Source organism: Chlorocebus sabaeus, chromosome 1 (genome assembly GCF_047675955.1).
Source record: "Chlorocebus sabaeus isolate Y175 chromosome 1, mChlSab1.0.hap1, whole genome shotgun sequence".
NCBI lineage: Eukaryota > Metazoa > Chordata > Mammalia > Primates > Cercopithecidae > Chlorocebus > Chlorocebus sabaeus.
The window spans coordinates 106,443,504-106,459,156 of NC_132904.1; positions in this window are offsets into that span (position 1 = coordinate 106,443,504).

The following is a 15,653-nucleotide window of genomic DNA, read 5'->3' on the forward strand; positions in this document are numbered from 1 at the left end:
GACAGGGTGTCCCTTCACTCCCAGGTTGGGCTTGAACTCCTAGGCTCAAGTGTTCCTCCCACTTTGGCCTTCGAAAGTGCTGGGATTACAGGTATGAGCCACCTCATCTGGCCTTTTCTTGATTTCTCTCAGCAGAACCTACCAGTTCATTCCTGATGGTCCTACAGGGACTTCTAACCTTGTTGTATATCACTGTAATCATCTGTTGTTAATGTTTGTCTTCTCACTAATCCACAGAATCTAAGGAAAGGACTGTCTTTTGTTAATCTTTAATCCTGAGTTCCTAACATAATATCTTGCCCAGCATAATTGTTGAATGAAGGAAAGTAACAAATGAATGAATGAAAGTTAGAGTAGATCTAAAATACATTCCTGGGAAAATTTTAATGTTACCTTTGGATTAACAACTTTTCAGAGTTGGGCAATATCATTGATTTCTTAATAGTAAAAGAGAAGGCGAAGCATGTATTCTATAGTCTGTGACCAACATTGTGAGAGAGGTCACAGTTGTTTCTCTGGGACACATTCTCCAGAAATTCTGAAATAGAAGAGGTTGTGATAGGAAAGAAGGGAAGAAAAAGAAAGAATTTCAGAAAGTCAGAGACTTATGGTTTTGCTAGGTAAAAAATGAAAATGTTTGCTTTGATATCATTTTTAAATATATGAACTACTAGCCAGGTGCAGTGGCTCATGCCTGTAACTCTAGTACTTTGGAAGGCCAAGATAGGAGGATCACTCGAGCCCAGGAGTTCAAGGCTGCAGTGAGCTATGACTGCACCACTGAGCTCCCGCCCGGGTGACAAAGTGAGATCCTGCCTCAAAAAAAAAATCCATATATATATAAAATACCTATATAGTATACATGTATGTATACATACATAGTATACATATATAGTATACATATGTATACATATATAGTATACATATTACCTTTCTGGTAATATATATGTATACATATGTATACTATATATGTATACTATATATGTATACATATGTATACATATATATTACCAGAAAGGAAATCATAACTAACAAATATTTTACAAGTTAGGAGAGGAGGAGTATTTGTGTCTGGTAAATATAAAGCTGTGTAAGTGATACTATGAGGGTACATCATTCTGGAAGGCAGGGAGGACATTGTCCAGGAAGAGATGATGCCATAGAATTGTCATTATTAATAGAGTTCTATCAAAGTGTTCATAATTTTTTGTGGTCATTGTTTCCACAATGACCACATGGGAAAATAATATTTTGTGTGTGCGACATCAGAGAATAGAATCTTGAGAGGTGTTTACAACTTACTTAACTGATGTGTGTGCTTTTGATGGTTCTACTTCTTTATTTATTTGTGTTTATTCTGAAAAGTTAGACGGGGAAGAATAGTCCCCCAAACCCCACCTTCCACATCTCATAGATGCTGTACTTATGATTCTCTGACCCATTTCCATGTGGAGGTAGAATAATCATCCAAGATGTACTGAAAGATTTTATATATTAATAATAGGATGACATTCTGACCTCTACTGTTTTTATTTTCAAAGTATGGTTTGATCTCAACCAGCCACAGAGACCGCTGATGAATCAGTCCCTGGACCGGGCAGGCAACCTCAACATTACCCACCTCCTACCCAGCTTCTATCAGCCTTCCTGAGAGTGGTATTATTTAGAAATTCTCTTTTGTGACATGCAATCCCTCGCTTCTTCTAGATCCTATATTGTAGCCTTGAATCAAATCAAACCGTCTAATGAGATGTCTATCAACAAAATCTGCAAGAAATAGTCATAGAAAATTTACTACTTGACTTCCTATTAAAAAATCACTGGGCTCATTAATGACTACTGCCTACATAAAGTTTCAAGTATAACATTTCTTTAAAACAAAAAGAGAGAGAAAAAGAATACAGGACTAGGAAAGTCTTCACTACCCTAAAAGAAATTGTGTGTGCTTTCTCTCTGTTAATAAGTGTAAGTCAAAATTGCAGCCCAGAAGCCTGCTGACTTCTCTGAGTTCTCCCAACCCTATTCATAGTACAAGTTCTGCCTCACCATTATCAGGCAACATGGCCACTCCAGTCCTTACTTGCTGTCTCTTAAGTTCACAATATCCATCTCTTCTTGCTTTTCTTCTATTTTTCTTAGGCTTAAGCCTTTAAGTCTTGCTCTTTTATTCATTCATGCAATAAATGTATTGAAATATATTGAGAGACAGCTGGGTGCGGTGGCTCACGCCTGTAATCCCAGCACTTTGGGAGGCCAAGGCGGGCGGATCACGAGGTCAGGAGATGGAGACCATCCTGGCTAACACGGTGAAACCCCATCTCTACTAAAAATACAAAAGATTAGCCAGGTGTGGTGGCGGGCGCCTGTAGTCCTAGCTACTCGGGAGGCTGAGGCAGGAGAATGGCGTGAACCCAGGAGGCAGAGCTTGCAGTGAGCCGAGATCGTGCCACTGCACTCCAGCCTGAGCGATAGAGCAAGACTCCGTCTAAAAAAAAAAAAAATATATATATATATATATATATATATATATAGAGAGAGAGAGAGAGAGAGAGAGAGAGAGACAGAGACAGAGAGAGTCCACTACATGTTAAGTATTATGCTATGTACTAGAGATTATGAATAAGACAGAAACAATCATGGAGTTTGCAGTTTAAGTGAGGTTTAGCTGTTTTACAAATCTGTGATTTTTCTGTTGAAATTCCAGGCTTTGTACAACTCAGTTAGTCCCTAGTATTGGTCCTCCTGGGCCAGAGGCCCCTGCAGACGTTATGTGCCCATGAAGGAGCTGAACAGCAAGGTGATGAAAATCGAAAGTCTACTCATTTGCAACCTCCTGCTCAGGGGCAGATTCTCCCAAAGGCTACTGACTTTTGAGGAGGTTCTAATTCCCCTGACATGATCTTTATCTAACTCTTCACCCACTCTGTTCCTTGCATGCTCTACTTAGTCAGTAGAGTATGACTTAATTATCCACGTTCCCTGATCACAGGCTTTCAATTTTTTATGTCTTTGCAAATGCTGTTCCCTCTTACCCTTCCTTTGCCAACTCATCCATCTGGCATACTCCCATTTATCATTCAAATTACTGCTTAAGACACTTTCTCCTAGATGCCTCCTGGCATCTCCTCTATTCTTTTCCTCCTTCCCCAAAGTAATCCCTCCCTCTTCTGTACCGGAGTGGTAGAGTGCAACAGTTTCTAACTTGGTTTCCAAATTCAAATTCATCTGAGTTCATCTCCTGGATGTACCACTTTGTCACTATGTGGTCTTGAACAATGTATATAGTCTTTCTGGGTCTCCGTTTTCTGATATGCAAACTTTCCTGATAGACAGTAATACTGTCTATCCCATAAGATTGTTCAAATTAAATTATATAAAGAATACACAGTACTTAGAACAGAGTCGGACACATAGGGAGCAATTTTACCATTGGTCATATGACATTAGGTTATAGTTACCTATTTAGGCTCACTCTATCCCACTAGAATAGCAGCTCCTTAAGAGTGAAAACCATGTTTTATTCATCACACGGCCCAGTGTACAGTACATGTGGGTTCTGAACTGAACCTAATAATGGTATAAAATATGTATATCATAATCCATTGCAATTCAAATGCAAGGAATTTTAAATAACAGCTCATAGGGACAGCTGTGCTAACTGCAATTAGAGATCACCCTGTTCCCATGGCCTTTTAAAAACTTCCTGTTCCTATATGGCTTACCATCAATCATTCAACAGTTACCTATCAAATGCCTGTTCTATGCCAAAGCGGTGGAGATACCTTAGTGAACGTTGGCAGCCCACGCCTCTGGAAAAGAAACGAACAAGTAAACCAGCTCTATTAGTTCCATTCTCACATTTCTATAAAGAAATGTCTGAGACTGGGTAATTTATAAAGAAAAGAGATTTAATTGGCCCACAGCTCCACAGGCTGTACAGGAAGCATGGCAGCATCTCCTTCTAAGCAGGCCTCAGGGAGCTTTCACTCATGACAGAAGGCAAGGAGGGAGCGGTGTCTCACATGGCAGGAGCAGGACTGAGAAGGAGTGGGCAGGTGCTACACACTTTTTTTTTTTTTTTTTGAGACGGAGTCTCGCTCTGTCGCCGGGCTGGAGTACAGTGGTGCGATCTCGGCTCACTGCGACCTCCGCCTCCCGGGTTCAAGGATTCTCCTGCCTCAGTCTCCCGAGTAGCTGGGACTACAGGCACCCTCCACAACGCCCAGCTAATTTTTGTATTTTTAGTAGAGACGGGATTTCACCATGTTGGCCAGGATGGTCTTGATCTCTTCACCTCATGATCTGCCTGCCTCAGCCTCCCAAACTGCTGGGACTACAGGCGTGAACCACCACCCTGCCCTACACACTTTTGAACAACCAGATCTAATGGTAACCAGATCTAATGATAACTCTAATGGTGCATGAGAACAGCACCAAGGGAATGGTGCTAAACTATTCATGAGGAACCACCCCCGTGATCCGATCACCTCCCACCAGGCCCCACCTCCAACAGTAAGGATGACAATTGAACATGAGATTGGGGAGGGAACACAGATCCATACTATAGTTACTGTAACTGCCCAATGGGTCCACCTGGCCCACTGCCTAGACAGAGCCGATTTATCAAGACGGGGGAACTGTAATGTTGAAAGTGTAATTCACGCAGAGCCGGCTGTGCAAGAGACCAGAGTTTTATTATTACTCAAATCAGTCTCCCCGATAATTCGGGGATCAGAGTTTTTACGAATAATTTGGTGAGTATGGGCTCAGATAGTGGGGAGTGCTGATTGGTAAGGTTGAAGATGAAATCATAGGTGGTCGAAGTGAGTTCTTCTTGCTGACTTCTGCTCCTGGGTGGGATTGCAGAACTGGTTGAGCCAGATTATTTGTAGGTCTGGGTGGTGTCATCTGCTGCATAGGAATGCAGGGTCTGCAATATATCTCAAGCACTGATCTTAGATTTTGCAACAGGGATGTTATTCCCAGGAACAATTTGGGGAAGTTCAGACTCTTGCAGCCAGAGGCTGTATGGCCCCTAAACCATAATTTCTAATCTTGTAGCTAATTTGTTAGTCTTACAAAGGCAGACTGGTCCCCAGGCAAGAGGGGGTTTTTCGGGAAACAGCTATTATCAATTTTGTTTCAGAGTTTAAACTATAAACTAAATTCCTTTCCAAGGCTAGTTTGGCCTATGCCCAGGAATGAACAAGGATAGCTTAGAGGTCAGAAGCAAGAAGGGGTCGGTTAAGTCTGATCTCTTTCACCGTCACAATTTCCTCAGTTATGATTTTTGCAAAGGTGGTTTCATTACCAGCTTATACCATAAAGTCCTGCTGGGAGTCACAGTGGGATAACATGCAAAACGCCGTGGGAAAACTTCAGAGAAGCAATTAACCAATTTTTGGAGTCAGAGAAAGGAAATCCTGCTGGAATTAGGAGACCATAGTCTTTTCAAAGTGTACCCTTTACCCACTTAACCCACTAAGTGATCAATCTGATGCCCAGAGGCACCCCTTGTCCAGAGACATCCTGTGCTAACTTGTTCTTGCATTGCTATAAAGAAATACCTCAGACTAGGTAATTTATAAAGAAAAGAGGTTTAATTGGCTCACGCTTCTGCAGAATGTAAAGGAAGGATGCATCTGCTCAGCTTCTGGGGAGGCCTAAGGGAACTTTTACTCAGGATGAAGGTGAAGCAGGAGGAGGCATATCACAGGAAAGATAGGAGCGAGAGAGAAGTGGGGGGAGGTGCAACACACTTTTAAAGGACCAGATCACCAGATCGCTCAAGAACTCACACACTACTGAGAGGACAGCACCAAGTCATCAGGGAGCCACCCACATGACTCAAACATATCCCTCCAGGCCCCACCTCCAATACTAAAGATTACATTTTAACATGAGATTTGGTGGGGACACATAGTCAAACTATATCACACACTTCTGTTACTATTAAGGACAGATTCTGAACAGCAGTTCTTTAGGGTCTTGGACAACGGGAACTTCCTTACAGCATTACTCCCGGAAGGATATTCAGCCCTTAGAAGCTGATATAGTTAAAGGCAAATAGATTGTAAAAACCATAAAATGCCTGGGGCCATGCTAACTAGAGCTCCGAGGCCTCCGAGAATTGACGGCAGTAAATCTTCCTGATTTACGCAACCACATGTCTCTTCTTAGAAGGATTCAGGTTTTTTCAAACCACCTGTTAAAATTATTCATCCATAAATTATTTTTATTATTATCTAAAAGGCTGTAATTCTGTTTGCATGTAATCCAAGCTTTACATACAAAACATTCTGAGATAATCTCTAAGTTATTTCATCCATTTATTAGACATCTACTGAGGTGCCATGATCATTATCACTAACCGAAGGGTTTTCATATCTTGACTTTTTAAATTCTTTGTCTCCAATCTTAATTATCACACACTCAGTTTACCCACATCTGTAGGTTTACTTATATAGTGAAGTAATTTGGGGAAGGGTGTAAATACACTGAAGAATGCAAAAGTCAACAGAATCCCTCATCAGACTTTTAAATGGCTTCTGGACATAGCTCAACTGTCTCCATTCTGGAACTTCCAAACTGTATAGCGGGGTCCCTTCCTTTATCTGAGCATCACACTAGGGCAAGCTCAGGACAATTCTCTTTAATTCATACTTTTTTTTCTTTCCATGTGAACTACAGTACTTTGCCCCTGCTATCACTAACAGAATATAATTCCAGGTGTTTGAATCTGAGTTCATTAGTAAAGGGTAAGGGCTCAGATTGTCAGGCAGAACTGAGTTTGAATTTTAACTCAGTCACTGACTAGCTATGTGACCTTGGGAAATTTACTTCACATCTCTAGACCTGGTTTCCTTAATCTGAATAGAGTGGTTATAAAGATTGCATGAGATAACATATATGAAAAGCTTAGATCATTTTAATAACCAAGACTCTTTCTGTTTTACATGTATTAACTCATTTATCCCTTACAAGATGACCATCCCATGGGACACTTAGGGATATATGTCATGTCACTATTTTACAGGGAGTTCATATCTCCCCTACATGGTACATTCTGTACTTCCAAGTCACAAAGATGAAGGCCAGCTTTCTTACCAAGGCCAGTCTTGAGGTGCTGATAACTCCAGGCATACAGTCCTCAAACCCTTCTGAATGGAGCTTTTAACATGCTCCATGCAGCTGTTTCCCTGAAATAGGCAGCCTGCAGCTCTTTGCACTAGCTGCAAACATGTCTCTGCATTTTAGTCCAACAGAGCTGGCTTTGCTGACATCAAGGACGTGGTGCAAAGCACAGCTCTTTAGTTTCCAAATGAATGAAAATGACATATTGAAAGCGGGGCTGGCCACAGTATCTAGCTGGAAAACAATAATGACTCACAGGAAAGACAAAGACTGAGTAAGCACCAACGAAAGGCCACTCATCCCTTCATTAACATCACTAGGGAAAATATGGTCTCACTATGGAACAACCAAAAACATATGGACAAAAATCTCTGGGCTTTTGAGCATAGTCTAATTCCCATCTGGCTTATACATTTCCTAACTTGTAAATTAATTACACAGGAGTTTGAAGAGAATAAACAGTGGCCACAGATATTAGAAATTTTTACATGTGGCATGTATCTGCATCACGACTAGCATTGCTAATCAATTGTGAAATGACTATTATGCAGCTTTGATAAGACAGTTTCTTATTAGTCTAGATATTGGACTACAAAAATAGTCCACCAGCAACAAAAAGAGACTGAATCTTCTTCACTGCATCTGTATATTGTCAGAGGTCCAGACAGAAATCTAAAAAAATATATAAGAATAAGTAAAATATTTATTGTGATACTCCTTCCTTGTTTAGTATATTATCATGATAATACATGCTTTAATGCTATGTAATTTTGGCATATCTTAAATACAAAAGTGTCCAATTGATTCACTATTTTTATGGCTAATTATTCAATATATTAACAATTATATTTGTGCAACCAAAAACATATCTTGATTTTTAATGCTAGTAAATGTCAAGATTTTGAACTAAAAATACTATTTATATAATATTCCTGAGAAAGATTATTTAGGTAAAAGGTTCTAGTGAATCATTTTCTTGGGGACCTTGCAGGAATTACCAACAAAAATTGAAAGCCATAAAGGAAATGTCTAAAATATTAGAGGCTGTGTGTCAAAGTATCTTGTATTAACTAAATCAAGGGCTTATTAACCAAAATCAAGCATTCTTAGAAGACAAACCTTGTGTATATTTGTAATGTTTTTGGCTCCCCAGAATCTAAGACCCTTAGCTATGCATGAGAAACCTCATGAGGCAGAGCCCACCTCCCACTCTAGAAGCTGAACATTCTAAGTACTAGCTTGCCTGGCCTCTCTTGCAGCTAGGATGCTGGCACATGACTTTGAGTCATCTGATTGGATTCACTCCCCTCACATTTTGAACCCAGAGGTCATGACCAAAGAAGGAGGAACCTCAAGGAGTCCATTCTGGCAACAGCAGGGACAGAGGCTATATTCATTTTGCAGAAGCAGCAAGCATAGCAATTCTAGGGGCCACCTCTAGTGCCTGCATCAGGCTGGAGGTAAGACAAGTTGTGGTGTCAGTGCCTATTGGCAGAGGCGTTGATATCTTCCTGGAATACTTATGTTGCATAATGTTGGTCATAGTGCCAGGCTCCACAGTCTCCAAGCCCTGTTCTCCAGCACGTCTAGAGATTGTCAGGCATACCAATATTCTTTAATAAATTCTATCACATGAGACCAGAATCCTGATTATTTCATTGTTTTTACTTTTAAAAATATTGGACATTTTTCAAAATAAAAAAATGAACATTTTTAAAATGTTCAACATTTATTTTTTAAAATATTTACTTCAGCTATATATTATAGCTTGGGGAATGAGGCAGTTTCTCAAGCAAGTCAAGGTAATGCATAGGCTAATTAGTAAAAAGAGAAAGAGACACAGAAACACAAGTTTTGCAATGGCAAGGCAATTATCAGCCTTGAGATTGCAAAAACATGTGCTGTGAGTTTGGGGCATTCTCACTTTAAATTCCAGAATGTAGTTTCCAGGAGGCAATGACTGTGAATTAACATGTAATGTGCATCAGCATTTAGCTGTTTTCTCTTACCTCTACAGTCCTCATACCATACTGTGGCTTCCAGCCTGTTCACTCTCCACAGCTGACTGGCCCACTGAGGGGGTGTGGCTTTGGGAGAAATTTGCAACCACTGAGAACATCTTGGAAATCCTGAGTCAGGCTTGGGGCAGTGGTTCACGCCTGTAATCCCAGCACTCTGGGAGGCTGAGGTGGGCAGATCACCTGAGGTCAGGAGTTCAAGACCAGCCTGGTCAACATGGTAAACCCTGTCTCTACCAAAAATACAAAAATTAGCTGGGTGTGGTGATGTGCACCTGTAATCCCAGCTGCTTGGGAGGCTGAGACAGGAGAATCTCTTGAACCCAGGAGGTGGAGGTTGCAGTGAGCTGAGATCATGCCACTGCACTCTAGCCTGGGCAACAGAGCAAGACTCTGTCTCAAAAAAAAAAAAAAGAAAGAAAGAAAAGAAATCCTAGGTCAACCTTCTGGCCCTGTTGAACTTGTTCTCATTTTATTAATTCTCTTTCCACTTTCTTGTCAAGAGTTCCTTAGTACAATTTTGTTTCTTTAAAGAAGATCCTTAACAATATATGTACACAGTACTTAAAAATTGCTAAGAGAGTAGATTTTAAATGTCTCACCACAAAGAAAAAGTAGGTGAGATAATGCATATGCTAATTAGTTTGATATAGTCATTCCACAATATATACAAATATCAAAATATCACATTGTACACCATAAGTATACATAATGATTGCCAATAAAAATAACTGATTTCTTAAAAAAGGAGAGTCTTGGCTAGTCTACTGCATTTCAACCTAATTCTTAGGAAATAAAATCATAGCAAGGACTTGTGCATGTGTAGACTGTTCTGACTGGAGTTGGCCAAATATTATCTCTCACTAGCATTAAGGAATTTCTTCTTCCTATAATTCTGAAAGAAAAGAAAACCACCTGAGAAAATTATATCCATCCTATTCCCAGAGAGTAGTGCCACTTTAACAAAGTATGTTAACAAAGGATTTTTAACAATTAACTTAATAATTCCATTTAAAAATGTTTGTCTTACTAAGTTAAAAGGTTATTCAGGACCTGGATGATTCAGGGTGGTTGTGCTTTATAAAGTGCTTTCCAAAGCAAACATCTATGGCATTCTGAACATATCTTTTTTCTGGAGATGAAGTCTCACTCTGTCACCCAGGCTGGGGCTGGCACATCTCGGCTCACTGCAACCTCTGCCTCCCTTGTTCAAGCAATTTTCCTGCCTCAGTCTCCCAAGTAGCTGGGATTACAGGCACTTGCCACCACACCCTGCTAATTTTTGTCTTTTTAATAGAGACGGGAGTTTCACCATGTTGCCCAGGCTGATCTCGAACTCTCAACCTCAGGTGATCCGCCCATATCAGCCTACCAAAGTGCTGGGAGCCACCACACCCAGCTGCATTTTGAACATATCTGTTTATTAAAGGAGAAACCAAGCATTAGAGAAATTCACTAACTTATTCACAGCATACAGCTGGTCCCAACTGGAACTGCATAGTTGGGACTCAAAACCAGGCGTTAGACTTCAAACCTCATTCCTTTCCTCAACATAACTATGCCTGCCACATCCAGAGCCAAGAGCCATTTCTAAGGAAAACTGTTCCATCTGGAGCCCCAAGGGCAGCCCTAGCTGACCATGGTGGTTTTGTTATACCCCTCTCTGGTCTCCACGGATTGAACAGGATTGGGTAACTGACCCCAAAAAAAGCCAATCCACAAATTGGTCAGCAGCCTGTGAGATGGCCTGGCACAAAAACTTTTGACTCAACAGAGGTGATCTGAGTCAACCAGATTCTAGCTGACTCTTGTTGCTTCTAATCAAGAGACTCCAGTTGACTCAATCTTTCTGGAGATAATTGTATGCACTACTCTGATTAACTGATTGCGTAGAATAACCTTGTTCAACTTTCTATTTCACCACTCTTAGGAAAACATGTCCTAACAGAACAAGATATTACATGTTTGGAAGTTCCCAATCTTCTTAACTTCTGATAAACATTTTTCTTTTAGAAATATTTGCTCCTTTGATTCCTTGGCTCCACACAATCTTGGTCCTCTCTCTATTTTTTGGTGCCTCCTTCCTCTATGTTCTAGGTAATATGCTGAGTGTTTTACATAAATTATTTTATTGAAGGCTCACGACAATCCCATAAGGTAAACACTATCCCCATTTTACAGATGGAGAAAGCGAGGCACAGGGAGATAGTGTTGGTTTGGATCAGGGTTGTAGTAGAGAAGGGAAGAGGGCAGATTACAGATATATTTTGAAAGCAGAACCAACAAGGCTCAGTTGCTGAATTAGATGTGGAAGTGAGGGAAGGGAAGAATCAAGGATGATGCTTAAGTAACAGGGTGAATTGTGCTGCCATTTGTCCAGCCTACTGCTCATCTCTAAATGGATATTCCAGAAGTATCTCAGGGTCAACATGTCTAAAGCTGAATTCATCATTTTGTTCACAAGACCTTCTCTTTTTCAAATATTTTCTTCTTCAAATAATTTCATCATCACTGTTATTAGTGGCAAGTACTTAAGAAAGGGATATAAATGACAGAAACAATAAAAACTATAGTAAAAATTTTTCTAGAATTTCAAATTGTTTTCTCCCAACTTTTTCATTTGTTTACTAGGCTTTTAGCTCCCTCATTTAACCATAAGTGTCTCAGGAACAGAGCTTGTCTCTGTAATTAGACCTAACGTTGATTGTTTTCTAAAGGTCATGGCTTGTGCTAAGCCATGGCTGCATCACCCATGTAACTCTCCTAACCACCACGCCTCATGAGGCTGTTAAGAATAAGGTTAGGCTGCCTGAGTTCAAATCCTGTCTCCGTCGTGTGATTTGGGGCAAGTTATTCAACTTTTCTGTGCCTTGGTTATCACATGGTACTCTGAGAGTATAGAGGAAAGACATCTAACCCAGAGAGGTGAGATCAAAGAATGCTTTCTAGAATGGAATGAAATGCCGAGTTAAATCTTTATTCGCAGAGCTGTGAGGAGAAAGGTGCTGCAGGCAGAGAGAGCAGTGGATGTGAAGGCCAGGAAGTAAAGTGAAACATGGAGCTTTTGATAACTGCCAGTGCAATTTATCAAGAGCAGGAAAGGGACATGAATATAAATGTTTACAAGCACCAGGCAAGTAAAGTAAATAAGTGAGTCTGGCCAGGGGTAAGACAATGGGAAGATGTGGGTTCCTCAGGCAAACTGCTCAGCCCAGGACTCAACTGAAGAGGCCACCTCTATGGAGGTCACACTCCCCTCCCTCACCAAGCTCCAATACACTGCTTATACCGTCTGGAGGCTCCTTCACTTGCTATATGCTCCACCTGGAAATTGCTTTGCAAGGCTGGCTCCTGAACATCATTTCAGCTCAAATGGCATTTGAAAGATGCCTTCTCTGATTACCACCCACATGCCAGCTCCAGACCTGCCAGTACTCCACTCTAGTTTGTTTCTTCTGAGCAGTTACTATTATGTGAAATTATTTTGTTCATTTGTTTATGTGTACATTTTGTGTCTTTAATTGTATGTTGGGTATATAAGCTGTATTGGAGCAGGAAACTTTTCCAACACCTACAATAGTAGCTGACACAGAGTAGAAGCTCAATAAAGCCCATTTATTAATTTTGAATAATCAAGTGATGGTTTTATTGTACACTTACTCCGTGCCAGGTACCATGGACTACAGTGATAGATTTGGCAATCATCAGAACATAGGTAGTAGCTGACAACACAGGAATGTGTGAGAAAAGCCAGGGCATGTGGGTGGAGCCAAAAGATAACAGATCGAGAGAAATTCATTGTAGGCCTAAATATACAAAGAAAAACCCCAAAGAGACTGATAAGGATAGTAAGGGGAGGATCCAGGTAAGAAGTGGCATCTTCGTCTTCCAAAGGAAGCCAAAGGAAAACAGAATCCACAGGGTAACCCATGACTTTATGAGATAATCTGCTTCTGGCTGATGATAATGTACAACAGATTCCTAGATATCTAAAGACTTCACTTACTGCTGTTTCTCACTGTGCCCATTTAGGGATCTCTCTGAAGAAAGTCTCACCTATATATTTACCATCTGTCTGCGTTTCCTGTGATATATCCCAGTAGTGATGCCATATCTGTTCTCTTTTTTTATTTTATTCAAATAAACTTTCCTACATTTTCACCTTTGGCAAACAAATTTCCATTCATATACCACTACTCTGCCTCTCCTATAAAAGTATTTATTTATTAACAAGATAGAATCTACCATACTTATATTCTGATCCTGATCTCTTCTGCAGCCATCAAAATCTTGATAGTATCATGAGTCTATAGTTTTCAGCTTGTGTTAAGTGAAGGTTGAAGCCATAAGCATCCTATCTGGCCCCCTTCTCAGCAAGTGTGTGTGTGTGTGTGTGTGTGTGTGTGTATTCGCACTTATAATCACCTAATACATGTGCTAAAAAAAAAATCAGAGTTCAGGAGATGGGTAGTGACCAGAATGCAGAGAGAGGGAAGATACGTGTGATATTCTGATAGGGTGTTGAGGGAAAGATTCTCTAATAAGGTGACATTTGAGCAGAAATCCAAAAGACATTAGAGAATAAGCCTTGTAGATTTGTGGGGGGGTAGGCAGGGAAGGCTCCAGAGAGAGAGACAAAAAGAACAATAAGGTCAGTGTGTCTAGTGGAGAATAAGCAAAGGAGAGAGCTGTAAAAGATGAGGGGTTGGCAGGATAGACTGAAGAAAGCAGCACCTGCCTTCAACTTAGGAATTCTCCAAGTCTGACTTAGGAAGCAGTGGTGCATCCAAATAGTGCCCAGAACACAGCAGATGCTCAGTAAACATTCATTTAATGAAAAAATCCACAAGATGGACAGAGAATTATTTTGAGAACAAGCCCTTGGGATCCCAGGTGACTGAGTTCACCCTTAACTCCGGCAAGTTGAGCACTTGATTATATTTAATTTAGTGTTTTCTCCAGACCTTTTTTCCCCCAGATGTATCTCTTACTTTCCAAGAAAATATTAAATTTATTTAAGATATGGGCCATATCCTTTCTTTTAATGATTCTGAGTCCAGTGCCAGCAGTCAACAAACAGCTGTTTGATTGAATAAAATCAAAAAAGTAGTAGAATATAGGCATAGCATGAAGACAATGAAAGAAGAGGTGGTTGGTTATCTTTGGGTGATGGGATTAGAGATCATCTGCATTTTTGAAACTTTATGTTTCTTAAAAAATTTCTATAACGAGCATGCTTTTCTGTTACAATTTAAAATAATATATTAAAATACTAAAATTTACCAGATGTTAAAGGCAGTAAAATCCATCTCCGCTAACCTTCTTCTAGGTCCATACAGATGAAGCACTTGAGCCTCAATTTAACTATTGGTTGGCTATATGTATAAAAGTTTTAGAAAAAGCCAGCTCCCATTTTTGTACATGGAGAACCGACCATTAAGATAATACAAGTAATTATACAGACACTATCCTACCAACACTCTAAAATTCTCTTGCAAACATATGTTTTAGCAAAGTAAGCCACAAAAAGCAGTGGTAGTACATTTCATCAGAACAGTGTCTTCTCGTAAACAAGTTGTCCTTGCCAAAGCTTACTGAACATTTAACTGCCTCTTGTAGTTATCCAAAATAAAATGACAAGTTTCTGTACTTCTCTAGTAAAATCTCCATTAGAAAGTAGGGACTGCCAAAGACAGACAATGCTCACTTTTAAAAACAGATGCTTGTAAGAATGAATCAGAAGGCCTAGCCCTTCTCAATGAATCTTCAGAGGTCTGTGTATAAGACTCAAACATTAGAGTAAGTCACATAACCAGTGAAGTGCTGGAGAAACATTTCAGGGGACTACTGATACCGTTTCAAATAAAGTAAGACTTTCGACTAAAATGAAGGACCATGAGACACAGGAATAGGTGAATGGCTCTAATGTATCCCAAAGTATAGCTGGACTTACCTTTGTCTGTAAGGTTAAACCTCTGTGCTCTAGACTGACCACAGAACAGAAAGGGCAGAAGACAAATTGCTCCTGTAAGGTCAGAGCTCACCTCCATCAAATCCCTGAATGTGATCTGCGACCCACCGAAACCATTAAAAACTATTGGATGGTTCTAGCCTATTTTTCTCTCTGGTCTCAATCGCTGCCTACCAAAGCCAATGGCACTTGCTTATAGGACTCATAGAGATGTGCTTAACATCTCCTTTCTGGCTAGATTCCCTATTTCTGACTCCTTCCGGATATTCTTGGGCTGAAAATTTCCTAGAATTCGGTGTTCAATCAAAAATAGCTGTAAGTGTACATCTTCCATTGACTTCCGCTCTAAAGTTGAAAGTGAGTACCTGGGACTAGATTGCTTGTTTCCCCTCCATGCCTCTGTCCTTAGTCACTAAGCTCATTTACCTGCCCCCATCCTAGACTCTGAAGACAATATAGACCCTAAGTCAAGTGACCTGATCCATCCCAATTACTCAAGTCTCTGGTGGTTCAGTGACTTGGCAGCAAGC